This window comes from Cibotium barometz, chromosome 38, assembly GCF_041138505.1.
Source record: "Cibotium barometz isolate CiBa-2024 chromosome 38, ASM4113850v1, whole genome shotgun sequence".
NCBI lineage: Eukaryota > Viridiplantae > Streptophyta > Polypodiopsida > Cyatheales > Cibotiaceae > Cibotium > Cibotium barometz.
This window is the reverse complement of record NC_141083.1, coordinates 40,797,184-40,819,696: the sequence shown is the minus strand read 5'-3', so window position 1 is coordinate 40,819,696 and position 22,513 is coordinate 40,797,184.

The following is a 22,513-nucleotide window of genomic DNA, read 5'->3' as shown; positions in this document are numbered from 1 at the left end:
ATTCATACCTCACCAAGCTTCCCATTTTGTAAATAGCCTCTCTCACCTTCTTGTCTCCACAAACCAACTATAGCAATTGGAAGAATAAACTATGCATTAAAAAAAGTAAAATGTGGTCGTCAACGATGTTGGCAACATGAAGACTCAAATCCGTGAATTATGCCATATATTCTTTGCCCACGACTTTATGACTACATGGAATAAACTTGATAAAGTAAAAGAGGAATTGAGTCGTCAAAATCAAATCAGGAGTGAGTTTAGGCTAGCACCAGGAAGTGAAGATGTCCATCCTAGATGGATTAATGTAACATACCCATCTTCACTAATAAAGAAATGTTCATATAATAGATAAATTTATGAGTTTTTATGGTATAAAAATCAATGATTTTATTAATTGAGTCATTTCTACTTAGAATCTTCAAATTTTGAGCCCAAATTTAGAATCTGCATGGCGATTTTACCCTAATATAGGATTTTACAGCATCCAAAACGGACACCGGATGAAGCTTATACGTAAATTTTAGTCATTTTAGTTAAAAAGCGATGACCTTTAAACCTTAATAAAAGCACGACCGGGCATCGGATTGACGAACGGTCTGAACCCCAACGACCAGGAGAACCTCTCGGACAAAAAAAAAAATTCGGCCAAATTTGGGGGGCTCGCTCCCAAAAATTGGGCCGTACAAACTTACTAGGGCGCTCGTACGATGGCCACACAAGAACCAAAGGACGACCGCCCGTACGATGGCCACACAAGAACCAAAGGACGACCGCCCACTGTGTGGTCCACACGTACCCCTACGTGGACACCCATGCTGCCCCAAACCAGATAAGGTACATGCATACCACTCCTTTTCCTGACAAACTGACACCGTACCTTTCCCCTAGACCCATGCAGGCCACTGATCCATAGCCTTTGCTGGTACACCGTCCTTTTGTCCTTGCTTTGCGTAACGCGTGTACCCTTACCCCTCAGCTATATAAACCCTCGGGGTGCTCCACAGCTACACGCATTCCGATACGCAATGTATGCCCTGTTGTATTGTCGTCCGACCCTGTGTAGTGTACTTGCTGCAGTACAGCCGCCCCTCTCACACCCCCTCCTTTGCCTCTTTTCAGATAAGCCAATTTTCCTCCATTCCCCTCTTGCTAGGAAGCAGTGTCCTTAACTCTTCCCCCCCCCTCCCCCCGTGTGAATAGACTTACAGTAGCCCTCAACCCTTCTTCCCTTTTGCAAAACATTTTTGTCTTAAGGACATCTCACAATCCCCCCCCCATTTGCGTAGACTTTAATAAGGGATTTTTGCCTTACGAAAGGGTTTATGCGCTATATTCTTTTGCTCATACGATGAGCAAACGATCTCAGAATTGAGATCCGACTGAAGCGTTTCGACCGCGGAAGCAAGCCCTACAAGTCAACGTCCAAGATGGCCCCATCCCGAAAATGTCAGAATATTACCTCGAGAGGAGCACGCAACACGAGATTAGGGAAGATGCCCCCGATGCGGCTCCACCAACCCTCCCTCTTCAAGCTCCTCAAGGAAATGGTGACTAGGTTAGCTTGGTTATATTTTAAAGAAGAGTTTTTTTTAATATTAGTGTTAATAAATGTGTATCTTTTCCTTTTTGAAATAAGGACATAAAATTGTATGAAGTTACGAATTGTATGATGCTGTATTCAATAAATTGCATTAAAATTGTTATCTTTAAAGAGTGCAAGTTTTTCCTGGCTTCAACGCTAACTCCCTTCCGTGCTTGTGTAGCCAGGCGGCGTCGTTAGCAAAGCCCGGGAATGGCCCAAGGTATCCCTCATACCATTGGGAGAATAAGATTCACTGATTGAGGCGAGAGGTTATGATGTTGCCTAGTTCTGAGGGCCCAGGCTAGTGCGGTAAATAAGCCCACCCTAGTGTGTAGACATCCCTCTGAGGGGCAGGAGGATCGAGCGATGGAGCCTGAGAGGGCGACAGGCCAGCTTGAGTCCTCGCCAAGCGGCCGATGATGAGGTGTATGGTCCCGTAGGGTTTTGCCCAGCATGTAGAGGCTGGAAGGCGGGATTCTAGATCATCGGCAGAATAAAGGAAAAGAATAAGAGAGCCGGTTTGGCTTGTATGGAATTGATTCATGTATCAACTTTTTATATATATATCTTGTCTTTGGCATGATTGTATTGTGTAAAAAGGCTGTTTTAACAAATCTTGTGAAAAGGGCCGTACTTAAGGAACATGTTTATTTATGTCAAACAGTGTGGTAGGATTAATTAGAAAACAAATTGACGCGTGAGTAGGGTGGAAAGTGGGAGGATGGAATGCCCCGATGGCACCATCCTACAGACGGGTAGACCCGATTAGTCGGGTAGCTTTCCAACAAATTAAGTGAAAGCCCTACACTAGATAATTAGGTTCTTGGGCAACTCTATTCTAGAAGACTAGGTCAGCGGGCTGTGCCTTGCATGGATGAGGAAAATGTGTTGCCTCTAGAAATCAAGTCTAGTAGTTGCCCAATTTATGATAAATTACCCTATGGGTGATTTGACTTTTAGAAGATCACGCTTCCCCTGTGGGATAGGGCTAGGTCTTACCTATGAATCGTATCCTTGAATCTCTACATGGTCAAGGTGTCGATAAATAGGAAATTTTCTCCAAGTTAAGACTTAGTGGACTATCTTAAGTGTTTCTCCTATTTTAGAAGGGGAACCTTACAATTGGTATCAGAGCCAGGTTTAACTCCTGGGAATTGCCATTTAAGGACTGTTTTCAATGAATGTTTTACCTAACATAATGCTAATTAATAAAAACATCCTACTAAAACAAATAAGTTGAATTGATGTTTGAATGATTGTAGGAAGAGGAAGATGCCTACTCGAAGTTTCTAGTTTTCCAATGCATCTTCGAGACTGCTAGTCACTCCTCAAATTTTAAGTTCCATGACACCATGGTGCAGATACTAGAGAAGATGTCCCTCCCTCATTTCTCTCATATTGAAAGAGGATGGGGTGGATATTTCTGGAGTCGTGGGCCGAGATATTTCTTCATCCGAGCAGATCAAATTGGGAACCTTACCACCGACCTAAAGCGGATTCGTTGGATTGAAAAGTTGAAGATGATCCGTTTATTTTAGTTCGTCGGTACCCCCAGGGCCGACACCTCTGTGACTATAGATGGGATTCGTATACCTCAGGATCGTTGGGTGTATGACCAAGTGATGCAAATCTTACTTGCTGATAGAGTAGCTGCTGTGTTTGGGACCTACCCCAATCCAAAGTCTACCACCCTTACCATCAATTTTTAGAATCTTAGAAACTACATCGGAACCCCCATATTTCACCTATGTGGACCGCTCTACCCTTATGTCATAGTCAAGCTTAGGAATTTCCCTTGATGTGGCAAATAAGACTAATTATATTAGTCTTAGATCTTTGTAATAAAACTCGTCCTTGTAAATATTTGGAAATAAAATGATTTCAATGTTTTACTCTCCAAAAATAAGCGTTGTGCAAATATGAATCTTGTAATCTTAAAATTGTTTTTACATTGGTGGCCAGGACGATCACTCTCCACTTCCCAATGTGCTTTACACTGATACCCAGGAGAAGAAGCTCCTGCTCAAGCAAATGCAACCTCCCTCCTCTAAAGGAGAAGGTTGAAAGGTTGAGAAGGATGCTGAAGTCTGGATTGAGGCGATGGACGATTATTTCTCTGCCGCCGGTACTAGAGTAGCAAAACAGTCTATGCTTGCACGGTTTCGCCTCATTGGAGATGCTAAACTCTGGTGGAAACAATGGTGCTGTGACAAGGAAGTCATTGAGCATTCTCAAACGTGGGAAGACATCAAGCAGGCAGTGAAGGAAAGATATCTTCCCCCATCCCATGAATCCATAAAGATGAATGAGTTTTTTAGTCTTAGGCAGTGCAGCTTAACTCTTGAGGACTACTATTCCAAATTTATCACTCTTCGGAAGTATGCCCCAGCTATGACTACTTCCCAACAAGTGGCTTGTTTCTGCCAAGGGTTAAATGAACCCTTAGATTCCCGCCTTGAAGCAATGAGGACAAGCACATTACAGGATGCTCTCATATGAGCAAAGCCCCTTGTGAAAGAAATTAAGACTGACAAACCTAAGCATCAAAAGAGATCTTACCCTGAGGCAAATCCTAAAGATCAACCCTACAAGAAACGCCAACAGAATTTTTCCTACTACAATAGAGGGCGACAAGGCAACTCTTTTGTCCCCCACTCGTATGCTGCTTCTTCCAGAGAAGGCCCTCTATGTTTTGAGTGCAATGAGCTGGGACACTTTAGAGCCAATTGTCCCAAGATGGCAACATCATTTCCCTAAGGTAACAGAGGAAATCAAGGCCGTGGAACCCCTATCCACCAAGGTGCAAGAGGCGGTGGGCGTGGCAGAGGCTGCAGAGGGGCAGTTGCTAGGACCGCCTATATTATAAGTGAAGAACCAACCTTGGAAATAGCTGAAGAAGAGCGCGCCACCGTCAATGTGGCAGTAGAACACCAAGGTCCGAATAAGCAATTTGGTGTAATCCAAACCCCAGCCACTCATCACAGTAAGCCATTTCAGCTTTTGATTGATTGTGGCAGTACCCATTCATTTCTTTCTCCTAGGTGTGCAAAAATTGAACTTGAGTCAAAAAACAGCTAGAAGAATGACTGTAGAGTTAGCCAGTGGGAAAGAAGTAGTATCTCACCACTCTATAGGAAACCTTGATTTTGAGCTGGGGTAATGAGCAAACTCATGGCCACTTTAGAGTCTTGCCATTAGGGATTTATGATGGAATCCTTGGGATGGATTGGTTAATTGCAAACAAAGCTAGCATTCATTGTAACCAGGGGAGTATCACTTTTGAAAATGAGCATGGCCAAGTAATATCTGTTCAGGGGATAACAGGAAAACCTAAATCTAGGGTAGTCAAGGCAAAACATCTTCTCAAAGGAACACGTAAGGGTCAGCAAGTTTTCTTAGTCAAGCTCAACAAAGCCATTGAACCTAGTATGGAGACAGAACCCTCTTGGCTTCAAGAATTCTCTGACATCTTCCCTGACAAGCTTACAGGGCTACCGCCTCCTCGAGAAGTCGATCATGAAATCGAGGTGATCCCTAGAGCTCAACCCGTCTCAATAATGCCCTATAAAATGTCCCTTCCTGAAGCCATTGAACTTAAAGAGCAACTTTCCCAACTCATTGAGCAAGGATTCGTACGCCCGAGTAGCTCTCCTTGGGGGGCACCTATTCTTTTCCAAAAAAAGAAGGACGGAACTCTCCACCTCTGCATAGATTATCGAGGGCTAAATCAAGTCACTGTCAAGAATAAGTTTCCTATCCCTCGCATCGACAAACTTCTTGACAGGCTTCATGGGACCAAAGTCTTCTCAAAAATAGATTTGAGGTGGTCTGGTTACTATCAGATCAAAGTCAAGGAAGCAGATATACCCAAGACAACCTTCAATACCCGTTATGGCCACTATGAGTTTACTGTAATGTCATTCGGGTTAACCAATGCTCCTGCAACCTTCAACCGCCTAATGCAAGATATATTCCGTCCTTACTTGGATGAATTTGTGCTTGTTTTCTTTGATGACATCTTAATCTACTCCAAAAATCAATGGAAGAGCATGAGGAGCATGTACGTATAGTTCTGCAATTGTTGCGCAAATACAAACTCTATGCCAAGAAGAGCAAATGTACCTTCTTTACTCATCAAATTGAGTACCTTGGATTCATCGTCTCCAAAGATGGCATTTCAATAGACCCCGCCAAGGTCAAGGATATTCTAGAGTGGCCACCCCCTAAATCACTTTGTGAAGTTCGTGGGTTTTTGGAATCACGGGATGGTATAGGATTTTTATCAAAGATTATGCCTTGGTAGCTGCACCTTTGACGGATCCTAAGGATTGCAAAATAGTGTGGCTACCAATCCATCAAAACAGTTTTGATCAGCTCAAGGTCATTATTACTTCTGCCCCAGTCCTAAAACTTCCTGATTTCGCCAAGGAATTTGAAGTGATTACTGATGCTACTAGTCTAGTACTTGGTGGTGTCTTAGGCCAAGAAGGAAGACCAGTCTCTTATACTTCCCGCAAGCTAAAGCAATATGAAGAAAATTATGCCACCCATGATTTGGAGCTCTTAGCAGTTGTTCATTGCCTCAAATTATGGAGACATTATCTCTTGGGGGGCAAATTCCAATTTGTAACTGACCACAAAAGTCTAAAGTGGATCTTCACCAGCCTAACCTCAACATGCGGCAAAGGAGATGGATTGAAATTCTACAAGAATATGACTTCGACATCAAATTTCGGCCTAGGAAAGATAATGTGGTAGCAGATGCACTTAGCCCCGTAAATCTTTCTTGAGTGCAATTTCAATGCCAAAGAATCCCATACTGGTCAAGGTGGAAGAAGTCTCATCTCATGATCCAAATTATCAGAGGATGATGAAGCTAGTAGAAGAAGGGGAAAATTCAAAGAAAGAGAAGAATCTAATCAAGGGATACTCCACTCATGAAGGAGGCCTCTACTTCAATCACAGGCTATGTATCCCTAAGGATCCTGCTTAAGGAAACTAATCCTCCATGAAGCTCATGATAGTCCTGCTGCAAGACACCCAGGTATGCAAAAACATTAAATTCCATAAGAAGGAGCTTTCATTGGGTAGGCCTGAAAAATGATGTCCTTCGGTACTTGAAGCAATGTCTCTCATGCCAAAGGATCAAAGCTAAAATGGTCAAGATGCCTGGAAAACTTCAACACTTGGATATTCCCCAAATGAAGTGGGAGTGCTTTAGTATGGATTTTGTCACAAGTCTCCCCACTGTTCAAGGAGGATATGACTCCATTCTGGTAGTAGTGGACCTACTTACCAAAGTAGCTCACCTTATACTAGCAAAGAAGACCTTCAAAGCTTCTGATGTTTCTCGAATATTCATCAAGGAAGTCCTCAAACTTCATGGTCTCCCAAAATGGATAGTAAGTGATGGGGATTCTGACTTCACTTCAAAGTTGTTGCAGTCCTTATTTCAAGCGCTGGGAACTCAACTTTGCTTTAGCACAGCTTATCATCCAGAGACCGATGGCCAAACTGAGAGAGTCAATCAAGTAATTGAAAACATTCTCAGAGCATATTGTGGACGGGAACCAAGAAGGTGGATTCAATACCTTCCTCTGGTAGAATTTGCCTACAATACATCTTATCATCAAAGCATAGGAATGTCACCATTCAAAGCGCTCTATGGGCAAGAATGCTTGTCTCCTCTAAATTTCTCTGATCCGACCATAAGAGTTGAGGCATCCAAGAAAATGCTCGAAGAGATGGAGGAACAAACCAAGGCAATCCAAAAGGATATTAAAGCTACCCAAGATCGACAAAAGCATTATGCTGACACCAAGAGGTCTGAAAGGATCTTCAAGGAAGGAGACAGAGTTCTTCTATGAGTGCGACCCAAACGAAGTTCTCTATCACTTGGGAAATATAAGAAACTCAGCCCTAGGTATTGTGGTCCCTATACAGTTATTAAGTGTCTAGGTAAAAGTGCCTATAAACTCCAACTCCCAGCCCATATCAAAGTCCACAATGTATTTCATGTAAGTTTGTTAAAACCATATGTACCCAGTCTCGATCATATTCTTGATGATGAACAAGTTGTAATCCCTACTCAAGGAGTCCTTGAATTACAGCCCAGTAGCATCATAGATTCTAGGGAAAGGCAACTCCGAAATAGAACTCTTGTAGAACATCTAGTACAGTGGAAAGATTACCCTGAAGAGGATGCAACTTGGGAAGATGAAGCTACACTCTTAAAGGATTATCCCCAATTCATGATGACGAGATGAGGACATCTCGATTTCTTTAAGGGGGGAAGGATGTAACATACCCATCTTCACTAATAAAGAAATGTTCATATAATAGATAAATTTATGAGTTTTTATGTTATAAAAATCAATGATTTCATTAATTGAGTCATTTCTACTTAGAGTCTTCAATCTGAGCCCAAATTTGGAATCTGCGCGCGATTTTACCCTAATATAGGATTTTACAGCATCCAAAACGAACACCGGATCAAGCTTATACGTAAATTTTAGTCATTTTAGTTAAAAAGCGACGACCTTTAAACCTTAATAAATGCACGACCGGGTGTCCGATTGACAAACGGTCTGAACCCCAACGACCAGGAGAACCTCCCGAACAAAAAAAGAAATTCGTCCCCCGGGATGGTCCGACACGCAAATCAAGACGGCGGATGCCCCAACAAATATGGGAACCCTGTCCCAAAAATTAGCCCATACACACTTACTAGGGCGCCCGTACGATGGTCACACAGGAACCAAAGGACGGGTGCCCACTGTGTGGTCCACACGTACCCCTACGTGGACACCCATGCTGCCCCAGACCAGATAAGGTACATGCGTACCACTCCTTTCCCTGACAACTGACACCGTACCTTTCCCCTAGACCCATGCAGGACTGATCCATAGCCTTTGTTGGTACACCGTCCTTTCATCCTTGCTTTGTGCAGTGCCCGTACCCTTACCTCTAATCTATATAAACCCTCGGGGTGCTCCACAGGCTACATGCATTCCTACGCAGCGTATGCCCTGTTGTACCGTCGTCTGTACCGCCGTTCAACCCTGTGTAGTGTACTTGCTGCAGTACAGCCGCCCCTCTCACACCCCCTCATTTGCCTCTTTTCAGATAAGCCAATTTTCCTCCATCACCCTCTTGCTAGGAAGCAGTGTCCTTAACTCTTCTCCCCTCCCCGTGTGAATAGACTTATAGCAGCCCTCAGCCCTTCTCCCCTTTTGCAAAACGTTTTTGTCTTAAGGACATCTCACAATCCCCCCCCCCATTTGCGTAGACTTTAATAAGGGATTTTTGCCTTAAGAAAGGGTTCATGCGCTATAGTCTTTTGCTCATACGATGAGCAAACAATCTCAAAATTGAGATCCAACTGAAGCGTTTCGACCGCGGGCAGCGAGCCCTACAAGTCAACGTCCAAGATGGCCCCATCCCAAAAACGTCAGAATATTGCCCCAAGAGGAGCACGCAACAACGAGATTAGGGAAGATGCCCCTGATGCGCCAACCCTCATTCTTCAAGCTCCTCAAGGAAATGGTGAGTGACGAGGTTAGCTTGGTTATAATTTAAAGATGAGTTTTTTTTATATTAGTGCTAATAAATGTGTATCTTTTCCTTTTTGAAATAAGGACATAAAATTGTATGAAGTTACGAATTGTGTGATGCTGTATTCAATAAATTGCATTGAAATTGTTATCTTTAAAGAGTGTAAGTTTTTCCTGGCTTCAATGCTAACTCCGTTCCATGCTTGTGTAGCCGAGCGGCGTCGTTAGCAAAGCCCAGAAATGGCCCAAGGTATCCCTCATACCATTGGGAGAATAAGGTTCGCCGATTGAGGCGAGAGGTTATGATGCTGCCTAGTTCTGAGGGCCCAAGCTAGTGTGGTAAATAAGCCCACCCTAGTGTGCAGACATCCCTCTAAGGAGCGGGAGGATCGAGCGATGGAGCCTGAGAGGGTGACAGGCCGGCTTGAGTCCTCGCCACAGCGCGGCCGACAACGATGAGGTGTATGGTCCCGTAGGGTTTTGCCCAACATGTAGAGGCTGGAAGGCTGAATTCTAGATCATCGGCAGAATAAAGGAAAAGAATAAGAGAGCCGGTTTGGCTTGTATGGAATTGATTCATGTATCAACTTTTTATATATATATCTTGTCTTTGGCATGATTGTATTGTGTAAAAAGGCTGTTTTAAACAAACCTTGTGAAAAACCTTGTGAAAAGGGCCGTAAGTAAGGAACATGTTTATTTATGTCAAACAGTGTGGTAGGATTAATTAGAAAACAAATTGATACGTGAGTAGGGTGGAAAGTGGGAGGATGGAATTCCCCGATGGCACCATCCTACGGGGACGGGTGGACCCGATTAGTCGGGTAGCTTTCCAACAAATTAAGTGAAAGTCCTACGCTAGATAATTAAGTTCTTGCGCAACTCTATTCTAGAAGACTAGGTCAGCGGCTATGCCTTGCATGGATGAGGAAAAAAGTGTTGCCTTACATGGATAAGGAAAAAAGCGTTGCCTCTAGAAATCAAGTCTAGTAGTTGCCCAATTTATGATAAATTACCCTATGGGTGATTTGACTTTTAGAAGATCACGCTTTCCCTGTGGGATAAGGCTAGGTCTTACCTATGAATCGTATCCTTGAATCTCTACATGGTCAAGGTGTCGATAAATAGGAAATTTTCTCTAAGTTAAGACTTAGTGGACTATCTTAAGTGTTTCTCCTATTTTAGAAGGGGGAACCTTACAATTAAAGATCACATGGTGAATGTAATGAAGCACTAACGCAGTGACGTTACACGCAAGGTAAAGATAAGGGAAGAAAAGCACTGGTATTATGTACAAGAGATTTGGGATGAGGAGTGCAGGAAGCACGATGTAAATATGTTATGTGCATATACAAGGAGGCTAACCCACATTAGGCTTGTGAGCATGGGAGCATGGGAACAAGCTCTAGTGGAGCATGGGTTAGGGCTAACCTTAAGGGTTGAGGTTAGGGTCAGGCATCCAAGGGTCATACATGGGAAATGGAGAGTCAAGAGTCACTTCAGGGCCCTCCTTTATAATAGGGGCATGGGGGGCACACTCAAGGGATGTTCGCTTGTGTAGAGGATTGTATCTACTCTCTTACCATTTCATACTAGAGCTGAGTGCTGCTAGATTGGAGTCATACCTCTTGGTGGTATGGGACATCAAGGTTAAGGTATGAGGTACTTCATTGTAATTCATGTGTGCATCCCTTGGGCTTGGGGGGGGGGAGAAGGTTGGGTGGATGAGTTTATGCCTGGTTTATGCATGTTTATGCATGATGATTATCTAGAGAGATCTTAGGGTTTTAACAGTGGTATTAGAGCAATCGCTAGTCAATTGTTATTGTTTTTTCTTTCTTATTCCAAATTTTAGCATTTTTCAAAGTAAATTTTAATATTTACTAAATAAAAATGTTATTTTGTTGGTTTGTTTTGGTGATTACGCATGTGGATCATTAATATGGCGGTTGGAATGCATGTTTCTTCTATTTAATGGATGAATCGACATTGCGGGGGGAATCCGTGAGTTCAATGCTATTTTTTCAAAAAAACATTGGTTTAAAATAAGCATTTATGGATGTTTTACCAAAATTTACCGCACATTTTATTGCAGATATTTTTGATAGAGTGGAGAGATCTTAGGGTTTTAACAAAATCCTTGTAGGTATAAGCAGCAGAAGGTGGCAACCAAGCCAATGGAGAGTGTAGGGAGCTCCCATCTTGGGAGCGGTGGATGGGATGCTTTCCACGTACTATAAGTATTAATAATACACTCACTCACCTTTGTTGGCATAATGGGCATTTCATTTTTGTTAAGTATTCATCCTTCATGATTCTAGCAAAGATTGGTCGATCGTGCAGTGAATGATGTGGAGGAAAGGTACACCTTAAAGCATGGCACATATTCCCTCCTTGAGCAACTTGAGCAAGACGGATTTCATCAATATTGTAAGCCTCTACATGTTGCATCCATCAAATAGTTTTCGCATCACTTGTCATTTCTGAGTTTTTACGTTTTGAATATTCTTTATTGGGACCAATGCCAAACCCTAAGGCCACCAATGAATAGGTTCAGCCTTGCATCCAAGGCACTATGTCCAGGAGCTCTTTAAATACACTTTTGTCAGCTCCATAAGAATATTTTGTAAACATAAATAAATAGATGTAACTTCTTCTTATTAATAAAAATTCATGTTTAAGTACAGATGTTTTAAGTACATATGTTTTAAGTACTCTTTAATATTGGCATAGTAGTGCATTTAGCCTACATGACTGCACCTAGATGTACCATTATGCCAAAAAAAATTAAAACCTGCATCCGTCGAAGTATTAGTCAAAATAGTTGTTGATATATGGGTCGAAATACACGTCGGTATACTATTCGAAATATGCACGAGTACAAGTGTCAAACAATTGTTGCAAGATAATATATTATTTTGAGTGCTTGAACGATGTGTATTTCAACACTTACTTATTCGTTGGTTTTCTATGAATATTTCGACAGTTTCATATTGATGTGCGTATCGATGCTTGTGGAGTTTTTTGCATGTTCATTTTCATTAAAAAAACGTCACAATTACACCCACCTATATTAGTGTATGTGTGTGTGTGTGTGTATGCGTATATGTATGTGTGTATATATGTATGTATACATATGTGTGTGTATGTACGTATGTATGTATGCATATATGTGTGTGTGTGTGTGTGTGTGTGTGTGTGTGTGTGTGTGTGTGTACATATATATATCTATATATATACATACACACACACACACACACACACAATCCTTATATATATACATATATATATATACATATATATACATACATATGTGTGTGTGTATATATATACATCAATCTAGATCTAGCCTCATTATTGTTGATCATACAGCATCTCAATATAGTATCTAAATACACCGTAGCACATGGCTCCCATGTATATGTATATGTATATGTTTACACACACACACACACACGTATATATACATATGTATACACACACACACATACATGTATATGCACACATTCACACACACATTTACATATTAAGTGGATCAAGTGAATGCTCGATTTGGTTGTAGTCAACCAACTTGATCAAGTGAAATCTCGCTTTTAGCCCATATGCTAAATAAGGGCATGCCTGCTTTTAGCCCATAAGCTAAAAAAGGGCATGCCTACTTTTAGCCCATATGCTAAAAAAGGGCATGCATAAAAGATGTAAAACGCCCATCACCTCCTTCCCTATCCTTCACCTTGACGAATTATAAACATTCTTTTCTTCCTCATTCATGAGAAGTGGAGGTTCCTTGCTAATCAACAAAACATACTTTAATTTTGTCACTAAACTCCATAATTCTTTTTTTAATATAATTGAGGCTCTGATGTCAACCATAACATTCTTGTGATATCATCAATCGAGATCTAGTCTCATTATTATTGATCTCGGGGGGGTCGCTCACAAAAAAATGTGAATATCACGTGAGTTCAACAGAAGCATATTTTTAATTTATAAAACTTATAGAAATATATTTACATAGGGGTATGATTTAAAAAATTTTCAAAAAAAGTTACAGATTCATAAAGAAAAGGGGATATTATATGGATTTAAAAATTCACAGATAAGGGATTTAAAATATAGGCCTTGAACGCACGCGATAGGGATATTCTACATAGAGTGACCCCCCGAGTTATTGATAAGATATTATCTCAATATAGTATCCAAATATCCAAATACACCCCCGTGGATGGCTCCCATACATCCTCAACATTCTTGAGGCATCCTTCAGGGGACAAAAGGGACATTATTTTATGCGGCTACAGGCCGTAGGACCTAAGTGATTTTAAAATTTTGATTTGAGGCCATTTTGGTCCCCATCTATGAGTTTTCAAAAGGTACTCTATGAAAGTGTTCATTTTTTGACTGTGTACTAGCCCATTTTTTAGTTTGATGCAAAGTTAGTAAAATTTGGCTTCAGGGGACAGTCTATGTGTAGAGAATCTAAGATTTTCAAGTTGCTAGTGAATGTATGTTTTGTGACTATTTCATGTAAAGCTATAGTAGTATAACACATGTTTACAGTATCACTATGTTAGAGATTATAGGTTTGTTGTAAGTGCATAAGTTTTGCCAAGCACTATTTGGTAAGTTGTTCAACAACAGGTAAAGATGCATGTTAGCTTGTCACAAATTATGAATGAGAATCTAGACAATAATAATTTCTAGCCTTGGAAATTTAGGATGACTAATTTCTTTATGGGAAAAGGATATTGGGAGTTCATCTCATAGGTGATGAAAAGAAGCCATATATTACTGAAGAAAATCCCACCCCACAATAGGTGCATGCATATAAAATAGGGCATAAAAGAGCCAAAAAGGTGGTGTCCTAGCTATTTGCTATCAATGTAGTCAACTCTATGATTGTGCATATGCAGGATGCATAAACACCTAAGGAAGCTTGGGACACCTTGGTGAAGATTTACAATAAAATCACTCAAGCACTCGAAAAGATGTAGCTAAAGGAATAGATGCATAATGTGACCAAAGGGAAGCTGAGTATACATGATTACTTGGTAAAGGTTAAAGGGCTTATATACACCCTTGATTTTATTAGATCACTAGACTCTACTAGATGACATTGATAGTATTCATGACCTTTAATAGTCTTGCGAAGGAATACGGTCAGTTTCAAATATCCATTGGTGGAGCCTCACTAGACGAGCTCGATATCTCAACACTCCCCCTCGAGCTCAACTCCATCTCATGTACACCAAGCGAAGCCCTGAATCTGCGGAGCTTCTCTGTACCCAATGCTTTGGTGAAGATGTCAGCTACCTGATCCTCTGTGCTGACATAAACAAGATCAAGGTCTCCTGCCAAGACCTTATCTCTGACGAAGTGGTAGTGAACCTCTATGTGCTTCGTACGAGCAACTGTATACTGCTAATGTTGTCACAGAAAATGACAACTTGTCTATCCACAATAAAAGCAAGGGCTTATATATGCCTTTACTTTTATTAGATCACTAATAGATGACGATGATATTATTAATGACCTTTAATAGTCTTAGCAAGGAATATAGTAAGTTTCAAATCTCCATTGGTGGATATTAAGAGAGAAGATGTAGCTAAAGTAGGAGCTGTGTAATATCACTAAAGGGAAGCTGAGTATAAACGATTACTTAGTGAAGGCTAAAGGGCTTGTAGATTCCCTTGCTTCTATTGCATCATCACTCATCAAGTAGATGATGATGATATATTAATGACCTTGAATGTTCTTGGCAAGGAATATAATCAATTTCAGACCTCCATTGAAGTTTGAGAGAACTTTCATGATTTTTAGGAAGTGATTTCTCTCCTCATCCATGAGGGATGAATATTGGGAGAGGTTAATCCACCGAAAATTCACATGAGCGGGCCTTCTACTCAGATATAGGTAGAGGTAGAGATAGATCATCATCTAGATGATGTGGTGATGTGGTTGATTTGGAAATCTAAACTAGAAGCGACAATAATAACAAGAAAGTTAGTCTCATACATGTGAATGTAACCCTCTCTAGAGTAGGGGGAGATAAAGAGCTCGATAGAGCCTAATCACACAAATATATAACCTCAAGTTAGTCTCATACATGTGAATCTCCCCCTCTCTAGAGTAGGGGGAGATAAAGAGCTCGATAGAGCCTAATCGCACAAATATATAACCTCAAGTAGGAGGAGGGAGAAACAATGAGGGATTAAATTACTAGAACCAAGTATCTCCATATGAGATGTAGCACCCATGTTAACCACTCCATTGGTTAATATGGTTTGCCTGCCCGACCTATCGTAAGACGCTTTTCCATTGACTCTATGTACATAGTTTCCTAAGACTAGTAAATTCTAATGCTATGCCTTGATGAAAAGGCCACCCCCTTCTCTTCTTTACATTCCAGCCTTTCTTAATCCTAGAAAGATTAATAAAAAGATTAATTAAACTTTTCTTATTGTTTATTCTCTTGAATTCTAAAAATTGTGTAGATTAGAGTTCTATACATCTAGATTGGGTTAATTTAAGTTGAAAATAGAATGATAAAAATGAGAAATGGTCAGCCATACAAAGGAGGTTATGGCAAAATTTTCTAGAATTTTGTGGAAAAGAAAGTTTGTTTTTATGTTATTCCAAAAGAGTAATTCCCACCGTTTGTGCATTCTAAAAGAAATATTCTAATTACTCCATGTAAATATTCACCTATGAATATGCATGGATATCACTAACATTAATCATTAAAATTGATTTTTATGCATAGAAAGATGCATAAAGGAATTATTTTTATTTCAAAAGTGTTATTCTCATTAAAATTCATTTTTATGCATAGAAAGATGCATCAAGGAATTATTTTTATTTCAAAAGTGCTATTCTCACTAAAATTGCTTTTTATGAATAGAAAGATGCATAAAAGAATTATTTTTATTTCAAGAGTGTTATTCTCATTAAATTTGATTTTTATGCATAGAAAGATGCATAAAGGAATTATTTTTAGTTCAAGAGTATTATTCTCATTAAAATTGATTTTTATGCATAAATAGATGCATAAAGAATTTTTATATCAAAATTAGAATTCTCTTAAAATCTATGTTTAAATTCTATGTATGGATGTGAATGAATGGATGGATGTGATGTGAAAAGAGGTGATGAGAATGTGAGGTGAATAGAGGTGATGAGAATGTGAGGTTATAGATGTGATGAGATGTAATGTAATTCAGATAGATGTGAATAAATGGATGGATGTGATGCGAATAGAGGTGAATAAATGGATGGATGGATGTGATGCGAATAGAGGTGATGAGAATGTGAGGTGAATAGATGTGATGAGATGTGAATAAATGGATGGATGGATGTGATGCGAATAGAGGTGATGAGAATGTGAGGTGAATAGATGTGATGAGAATGTGAGGTGAATAGATGTGATGAGATGTGATGTGAATCAGATAGATGTGAATGAATGGATGGATGGCTGCGATGCAAATAGAGGTGATGAGAATGTGAGGTGAATAGATGTGATGTGAATGAGATAGATGTGAATGAGATAGATGTGAATGAATGGATGGATGGATGTGATGCAAATAGAGGTGATAAGAATGTGAGGTGAATAGATGTGATGAGATGTGATGTAAATCAGATAGATGTGAATGAATGGATGGATGGATGTGATGTGAATAGAGGTGATGAGATGTGAGATAAATAGATGTGATGAGATGTGATGTAAATCAGATGGATGGATGTGATGTGAATAGAGGTGATGAGATGTGATGTGAATCAGATAAATGTGAATGAATGGATGAGATGTCATGTCATGTGAATCAGGATGTAAATGAATGATATGGGATGTGAGTGAATGTATGTGATGATAATGGATGTGAATGTGTATATGAAGAATGGATAAGGATGTGTATATGAAGAATGGATGTGAATGTGTATGTGAAGAATGGATATGGATGTGTATGTGAAGAATGGATATGGATGTGTATGTGAAGAATAAATGTGAATGAATATGTGAAAGAATGGATATGGATGTGTAGATGAGATGTGTATGAATGATATATGATGTGGATAGAAGTGAAGTGATATTATGGTGATGAGAATGAATGTGATGGATATGAATGAATGTGAATGTGATGGATATGAATGAATGTGATGTGATAGGATGTGAATCAGGATAGGTGTGAATGAATGAGATGTGAGGTAAAATTAATGTGATGTGATGTGAGTGAATGTGATGTGAGTGAATGTGATGTGGTCTGAATGAATGAGATGTGAATGAATGTGATGTGATGAGATGTGGATATGGGTAGATGCGAGTGGATGAGATGTGATGAGGATAAAGTAAGGAAAGATGTGATGGGATGAAAATGATGTGATTGGATGAGAATAGAAATACTTATGAAATGGTTGTAGAATTAAATAATGTGGATTGATGTGGAACAATGTGGAAAGACGAGAGTTCGTTATAGAAACTATATTTATGACCTGTTTTTAAATGACTATTTTATGTCAAGAATACTGGGGAAGCATTTTGAGCATCTTGTGAATGAGGTCATGGAGACCTAATCTAATAAAGTTACAACAAGTGACGGAGAGTCAATGGAGTGTTGAGATATCGAGCTCATCTAGTGAGGTGGTGGACACTGATGACCCACCTAGGGGATAGCCCCACACTTACACCACTAGCATGGTTGGTGAGATCATGGGTGATGTGCGGCCACCACTGAGATGACAGGCTGTGTGACAGCCATTCTAGAGACTGCTGGCATAGTTATAGAGCCAGCTCATTTAGTTGGGTTCACACTATAGAGAACCGTAGTATATGTTTGGTTGAGTACCTTTTCATATTGTGTGTACTCTTATCTTTGTATATGGTGTGTTGAGTGTTGTGTGAAGAAGAAGAAGATTTTCAGCCTTTCACCTTGTGTGTTCTCTTTTAAGGTTTTGTGAGTGTGTGTGTGCTTGCAAGAGCTCAAGCTCTCTTCTCCCCTGCATCTTTTCATGGTATCAGAGCGTGGTTCATGCTAAGGGCTGAGCTGCAAGCAAGAGAAGCACAGGAAGCGATACGAGGGTAAGAGCTTCAACTATTCTTCCCTATTTGTGTTTGGCGCTACACCCTTGTCGGGAGCTCTACGACAGGCACCGGCAAACGATCTCTGATTGAGGAGCTTTCTTCACGGGAGTAAAGCTAGAGGGCAAATATAGTGTCCTATTGGACGACATTTTTTCTCTGCAGAACTCTATTTTAAGAATTGCAGGAAGACAGATTGGTTGTGTAGACATTGTGTGTGTTGCAAACAAGGAGGTCAACAGATGCCATTAAGTATATGTATGCACATTGAGGTCACTGGTTGTGACATTTGAGTGTAGTATAGTACCGCTACAGAAAATATAGCAATTTGTGTGTAGGACAGACCAGAGTGCTATTTTTGGTAAATTTGTGTACGTGGCAAGATGTCAAATGATGGCATAAACCAGATTGTTGCTGAAAAGCTTGATAAGAACAACTTCCATGCTTGGAGGTTCAGGTTGACAAATTTCCTGATGGGAAAGGGTTACTGGGACTATATAGAAGGTGAGCATGAAGAGGCACCGGAGATACCGAAGATCAATCCGACTACTACAGATGTGAAAGAGTTCAAGGATTGGAACCAAGGAGCCAGAAAAGTTATGTATTGGCTCTCTATCAGTATACAAGACACCATGATTGGGCACATACAGGATGCCAAGTCCCCCAAGGAGGCATGGGACACCTTGGTAAAACTCTATGAAACGAATACCAAGGCACGAAAGATACAGTTGAAGAATGAACTTCATACTGTGGAGAAAAAGAGTATGTCTGTGAATGACTATGCATTGAAGGTCAAGGGTATTGTGGAATCCCTTGAACAGGACTCCAACTGTAGCCAAACATGATGTAACTCCAGAGGAGAGGTTTATTGGCAGAAAACTTGATTTGTCTCATCTTAAAGTCTTTGGATGCATTGCATATGTGCATGTGCCAGATGAGCTGAGAACTAAGCTGGATCCAAAAGCCAAAAAATGTATGTTTATTGGGTATTCCCTTGAGCAAAAGGATACATGTGTTATAACCCTGCTACACGTGAGTTAAGGGTAAGCAGGGATGTTGTGTTTGATGAGATGAGCAATTGGTACGCTATTGAAAAAGAAGCTGTTAGGGCTGATGTAAGTGGAAATGTGGTTGCATAGAATGCAAGTCAGCAATCACAGTCTTTGAGTGGACCAGTAGAGTCCTCATCTAGTGGTTCAGTTGATAGACCATGGAGTGGCAGGCTGCATCATAATACCAGTCCTGCAAATGTGATTAAAGAGAAAGTGGTTAAGCCCCTTAGTATGCCTGACATTTCTACAGGGCATTCTCATGTTGATGGAGTCTAGTGGCTCAAAGATGAGCCTTGATGAGAATCTTGGGATACCAGCTATGAGAACACCTGGTGTAAAGAAGGCTATGGAAGCCATGAATGCAAAGCTACGAAGATCTGGGAGAGTGAAGAATCCTATGCAGAGGCTTACCTATGATGGTTATGTGGCACATGACTATGCATACATGGCAAAAGTTGTGCAGGTTGTAGATCCCACATGCATTGATGAGGCTGTTGGAAATGTGTGTTGGGAGAAAGCTATGGATGAGGACTATATGGAAATGAGACTTGGGATTTAGTGCAATTGCCTGAAGGCAAGAAAGCTATTGGATGCAAGTGGATATACAAAGTAAAACATAACAGTGATGGAAGCATAAGTAGGTGTACAAGGCTAGATTGGTAGCCAAAGGATATGCGCAGACATATGGCATTGATTATGAAGAAACTTTCAGCCCAGTTGCCAAGATGGCAACAGTGAGAGTTGTGATAGCAGTGGCTGCGTCTGTGAGTCACCCCAAGCATGTTTGCAGGTTGAAGAAAGCCTTGTATGGATTAAAACAAGCACCAAGAGCATGGTCTGACAAGATTTCTGAATATCTTGTCACTATTGGCTTTCATGTAGCCAATGCAGATTTATCGCTGTATGTGAGACACAGTGATAGAGGGTTGTGCTTGTTGTCATCTATGTAGATGACCTGATCATTACAGGGGACCATGATGCAGAGATCTTTGATGTAAAGATCGTGCTTAGACAGAAGTTTGAGATGAAGGATCTGGGGAAGCTCAGATATTTCTTGGGCATTGAAGTGATTAGGTGTATTGGATTACTGCAGAGATAGTATGGCTTGGACATGTTGTCCAAGTATGGTATGACAGGTTGTAAGCCTAACTCAGTGCCATTGGATCAGAATGGCAAGTTGAGTGTGCAGATTCAGGAGAGATTTTGGGAGGATCCTACTATGTATGGACGCATAGTAGGAAGCTTGATCTACATGATGATCACCAGGCCAGATTTGAGATATGCTGTTGGGTTGGTGAGTCAGTTTATGCAAGATCCTGGGAAGCTGCATTTGGATGCATTGTCTACTTTGCATTGTGGAATATTTTATGTGTACATGGGTACACAGATGCTGATTGGGCTGGTAGTATCTCAGATAGAAGATCTACTAGTGGCTTCATGTTTTCTTTGGGGAGTGCTGATGCAACTTGGAGCAGCAAGAAGCAGCCTACGGTTGCTCTATCCAGTACAGAGGACAAGTACAGAGGTGCTGCCTATGGCAGCATGTGAGGTAGCTTGGTTGAGAAAGCTACTTGTGCACATATGGGTCTATCAGTGTGGATAGACAAGTTGTCATTTTCTGTGACAACATTAGCAGTATACAGTTGGTCAGGAATCCAGTTTTTCATGCTTGCACGAAGAATATAGAGGTCCACTACCATTTTGTCAGAGAGAAGGTTTTGGCAAGAGACATTGTCCTTGTTTATGTCAGCACACAGGATCAGGTCGCTGACATCTTCACCAAAGCATTGGGTACAAAGAAACTCAGAGCTTCACTTGGTGTACATGAGATGGAGAGCCCGAGGGGGAGTGTTGAGATATCGAGCTCATCTAGTGAGGCGGTGGACACTGATGACCCTCCTGGGGGATAGGCCCCACACTTACACCACTAGCATGGTTGGTGAGATCATGGGTGATATGCAGCCAGTTTGATGACAGGCTATGTGACAGCCATTCTAGAGACTGGCATAGTTATAGCACCAGCTCATTTAGTTGGGTTCACACTATATAGAACCCTAGTATGTATTTGGTTGAGAACCTTTTCATATTATGTGTACTCTTATCTTTGTATATGGTGTGTTGAGTGTTGTGTGAAGAAGAAGAAGATTTTCAGCCTCTCACCTTGTGTGTTCTCTTTTAGGGTTTTGTGAGTGTGTGTGTGCTTGCAAGAGCTCAAGCTCTCTTCTCCCCTGCATCTTTTCATGGAGGACGTCTTGCGTAGCAAGGTTGGCCGAGGTCTTGACCAGCCTCAATTAAAATGGTGAGCTTCCGACACACGGTGGATGAGGGACCAAGGAAGCAACCTATGAGTGAAGCGCTAGGTCACTTGCTCTACGAAGGATCCTAGAGGGTGCTGACCATACGATGCTCGAGCTTTGGGTTGCCTCGACGATATCCACGCATGCGTCAAGGAAGATATTGGAACAAGGAGTAAGAGTTGTTTTCTGAATTCGGGCATGGATCTGGTTGATTGACCTTGCTGGTCCTCAACGGATGAGAAATCTCAGTTAGTTTACATCCACTTTCTAATATCAATAATATATGTGTATGTGGAAAGTCTCTTTTTTGAATAACTAAAAAAAAAATCCCACTACCTTCAAAATAATGATTTTTTAACCAATAAGTGTATCATATCCTTATGCTTCTTATAGAAGACTCGTGCCGTCAAGTTAGGTCGATCTTGGGCAGCCTGACCTGATAGTAAAGCATTGCTTATTTCATCCCACTTAGGATTACAAGTAAAGGTAATAAAGAGATCATGTTTACCCATGAGGAACCCTCGAGAAGGCCCCTGAGTGGAGAGGTGGTGAGCATTCTGGTTGCCAATGATGCCATAGGTACACCGATGAAAGAATGATTGGAAATTAGGATTCAACCAAAGATTTTGAGAATTATGATCAGTGACACTATGATTTCATTAAATTATTGTTTTAAAGACAGCTGAATCTATGCAAAAGGCAATTTCATATTAGGTGTGTAAGTGGTGTGACTATCCGGCTAGGGGGCATGGGAACTCATTTCCTCCCTGGTACCCCGGACAAAACCTAACCGAATTCCTAATTGGATCCCATCACTACAGTGATTGGGCGGCGGTTGGCTAATCCACGGGACTGGATGGGGCTAGGCTGGACTCATGGATCCCTAAAATGAGACTCAATTCTGTTATGGTACGATAGATGAAGCAGATCCCGAATAAAAATTATTCTATGGTAAAGAG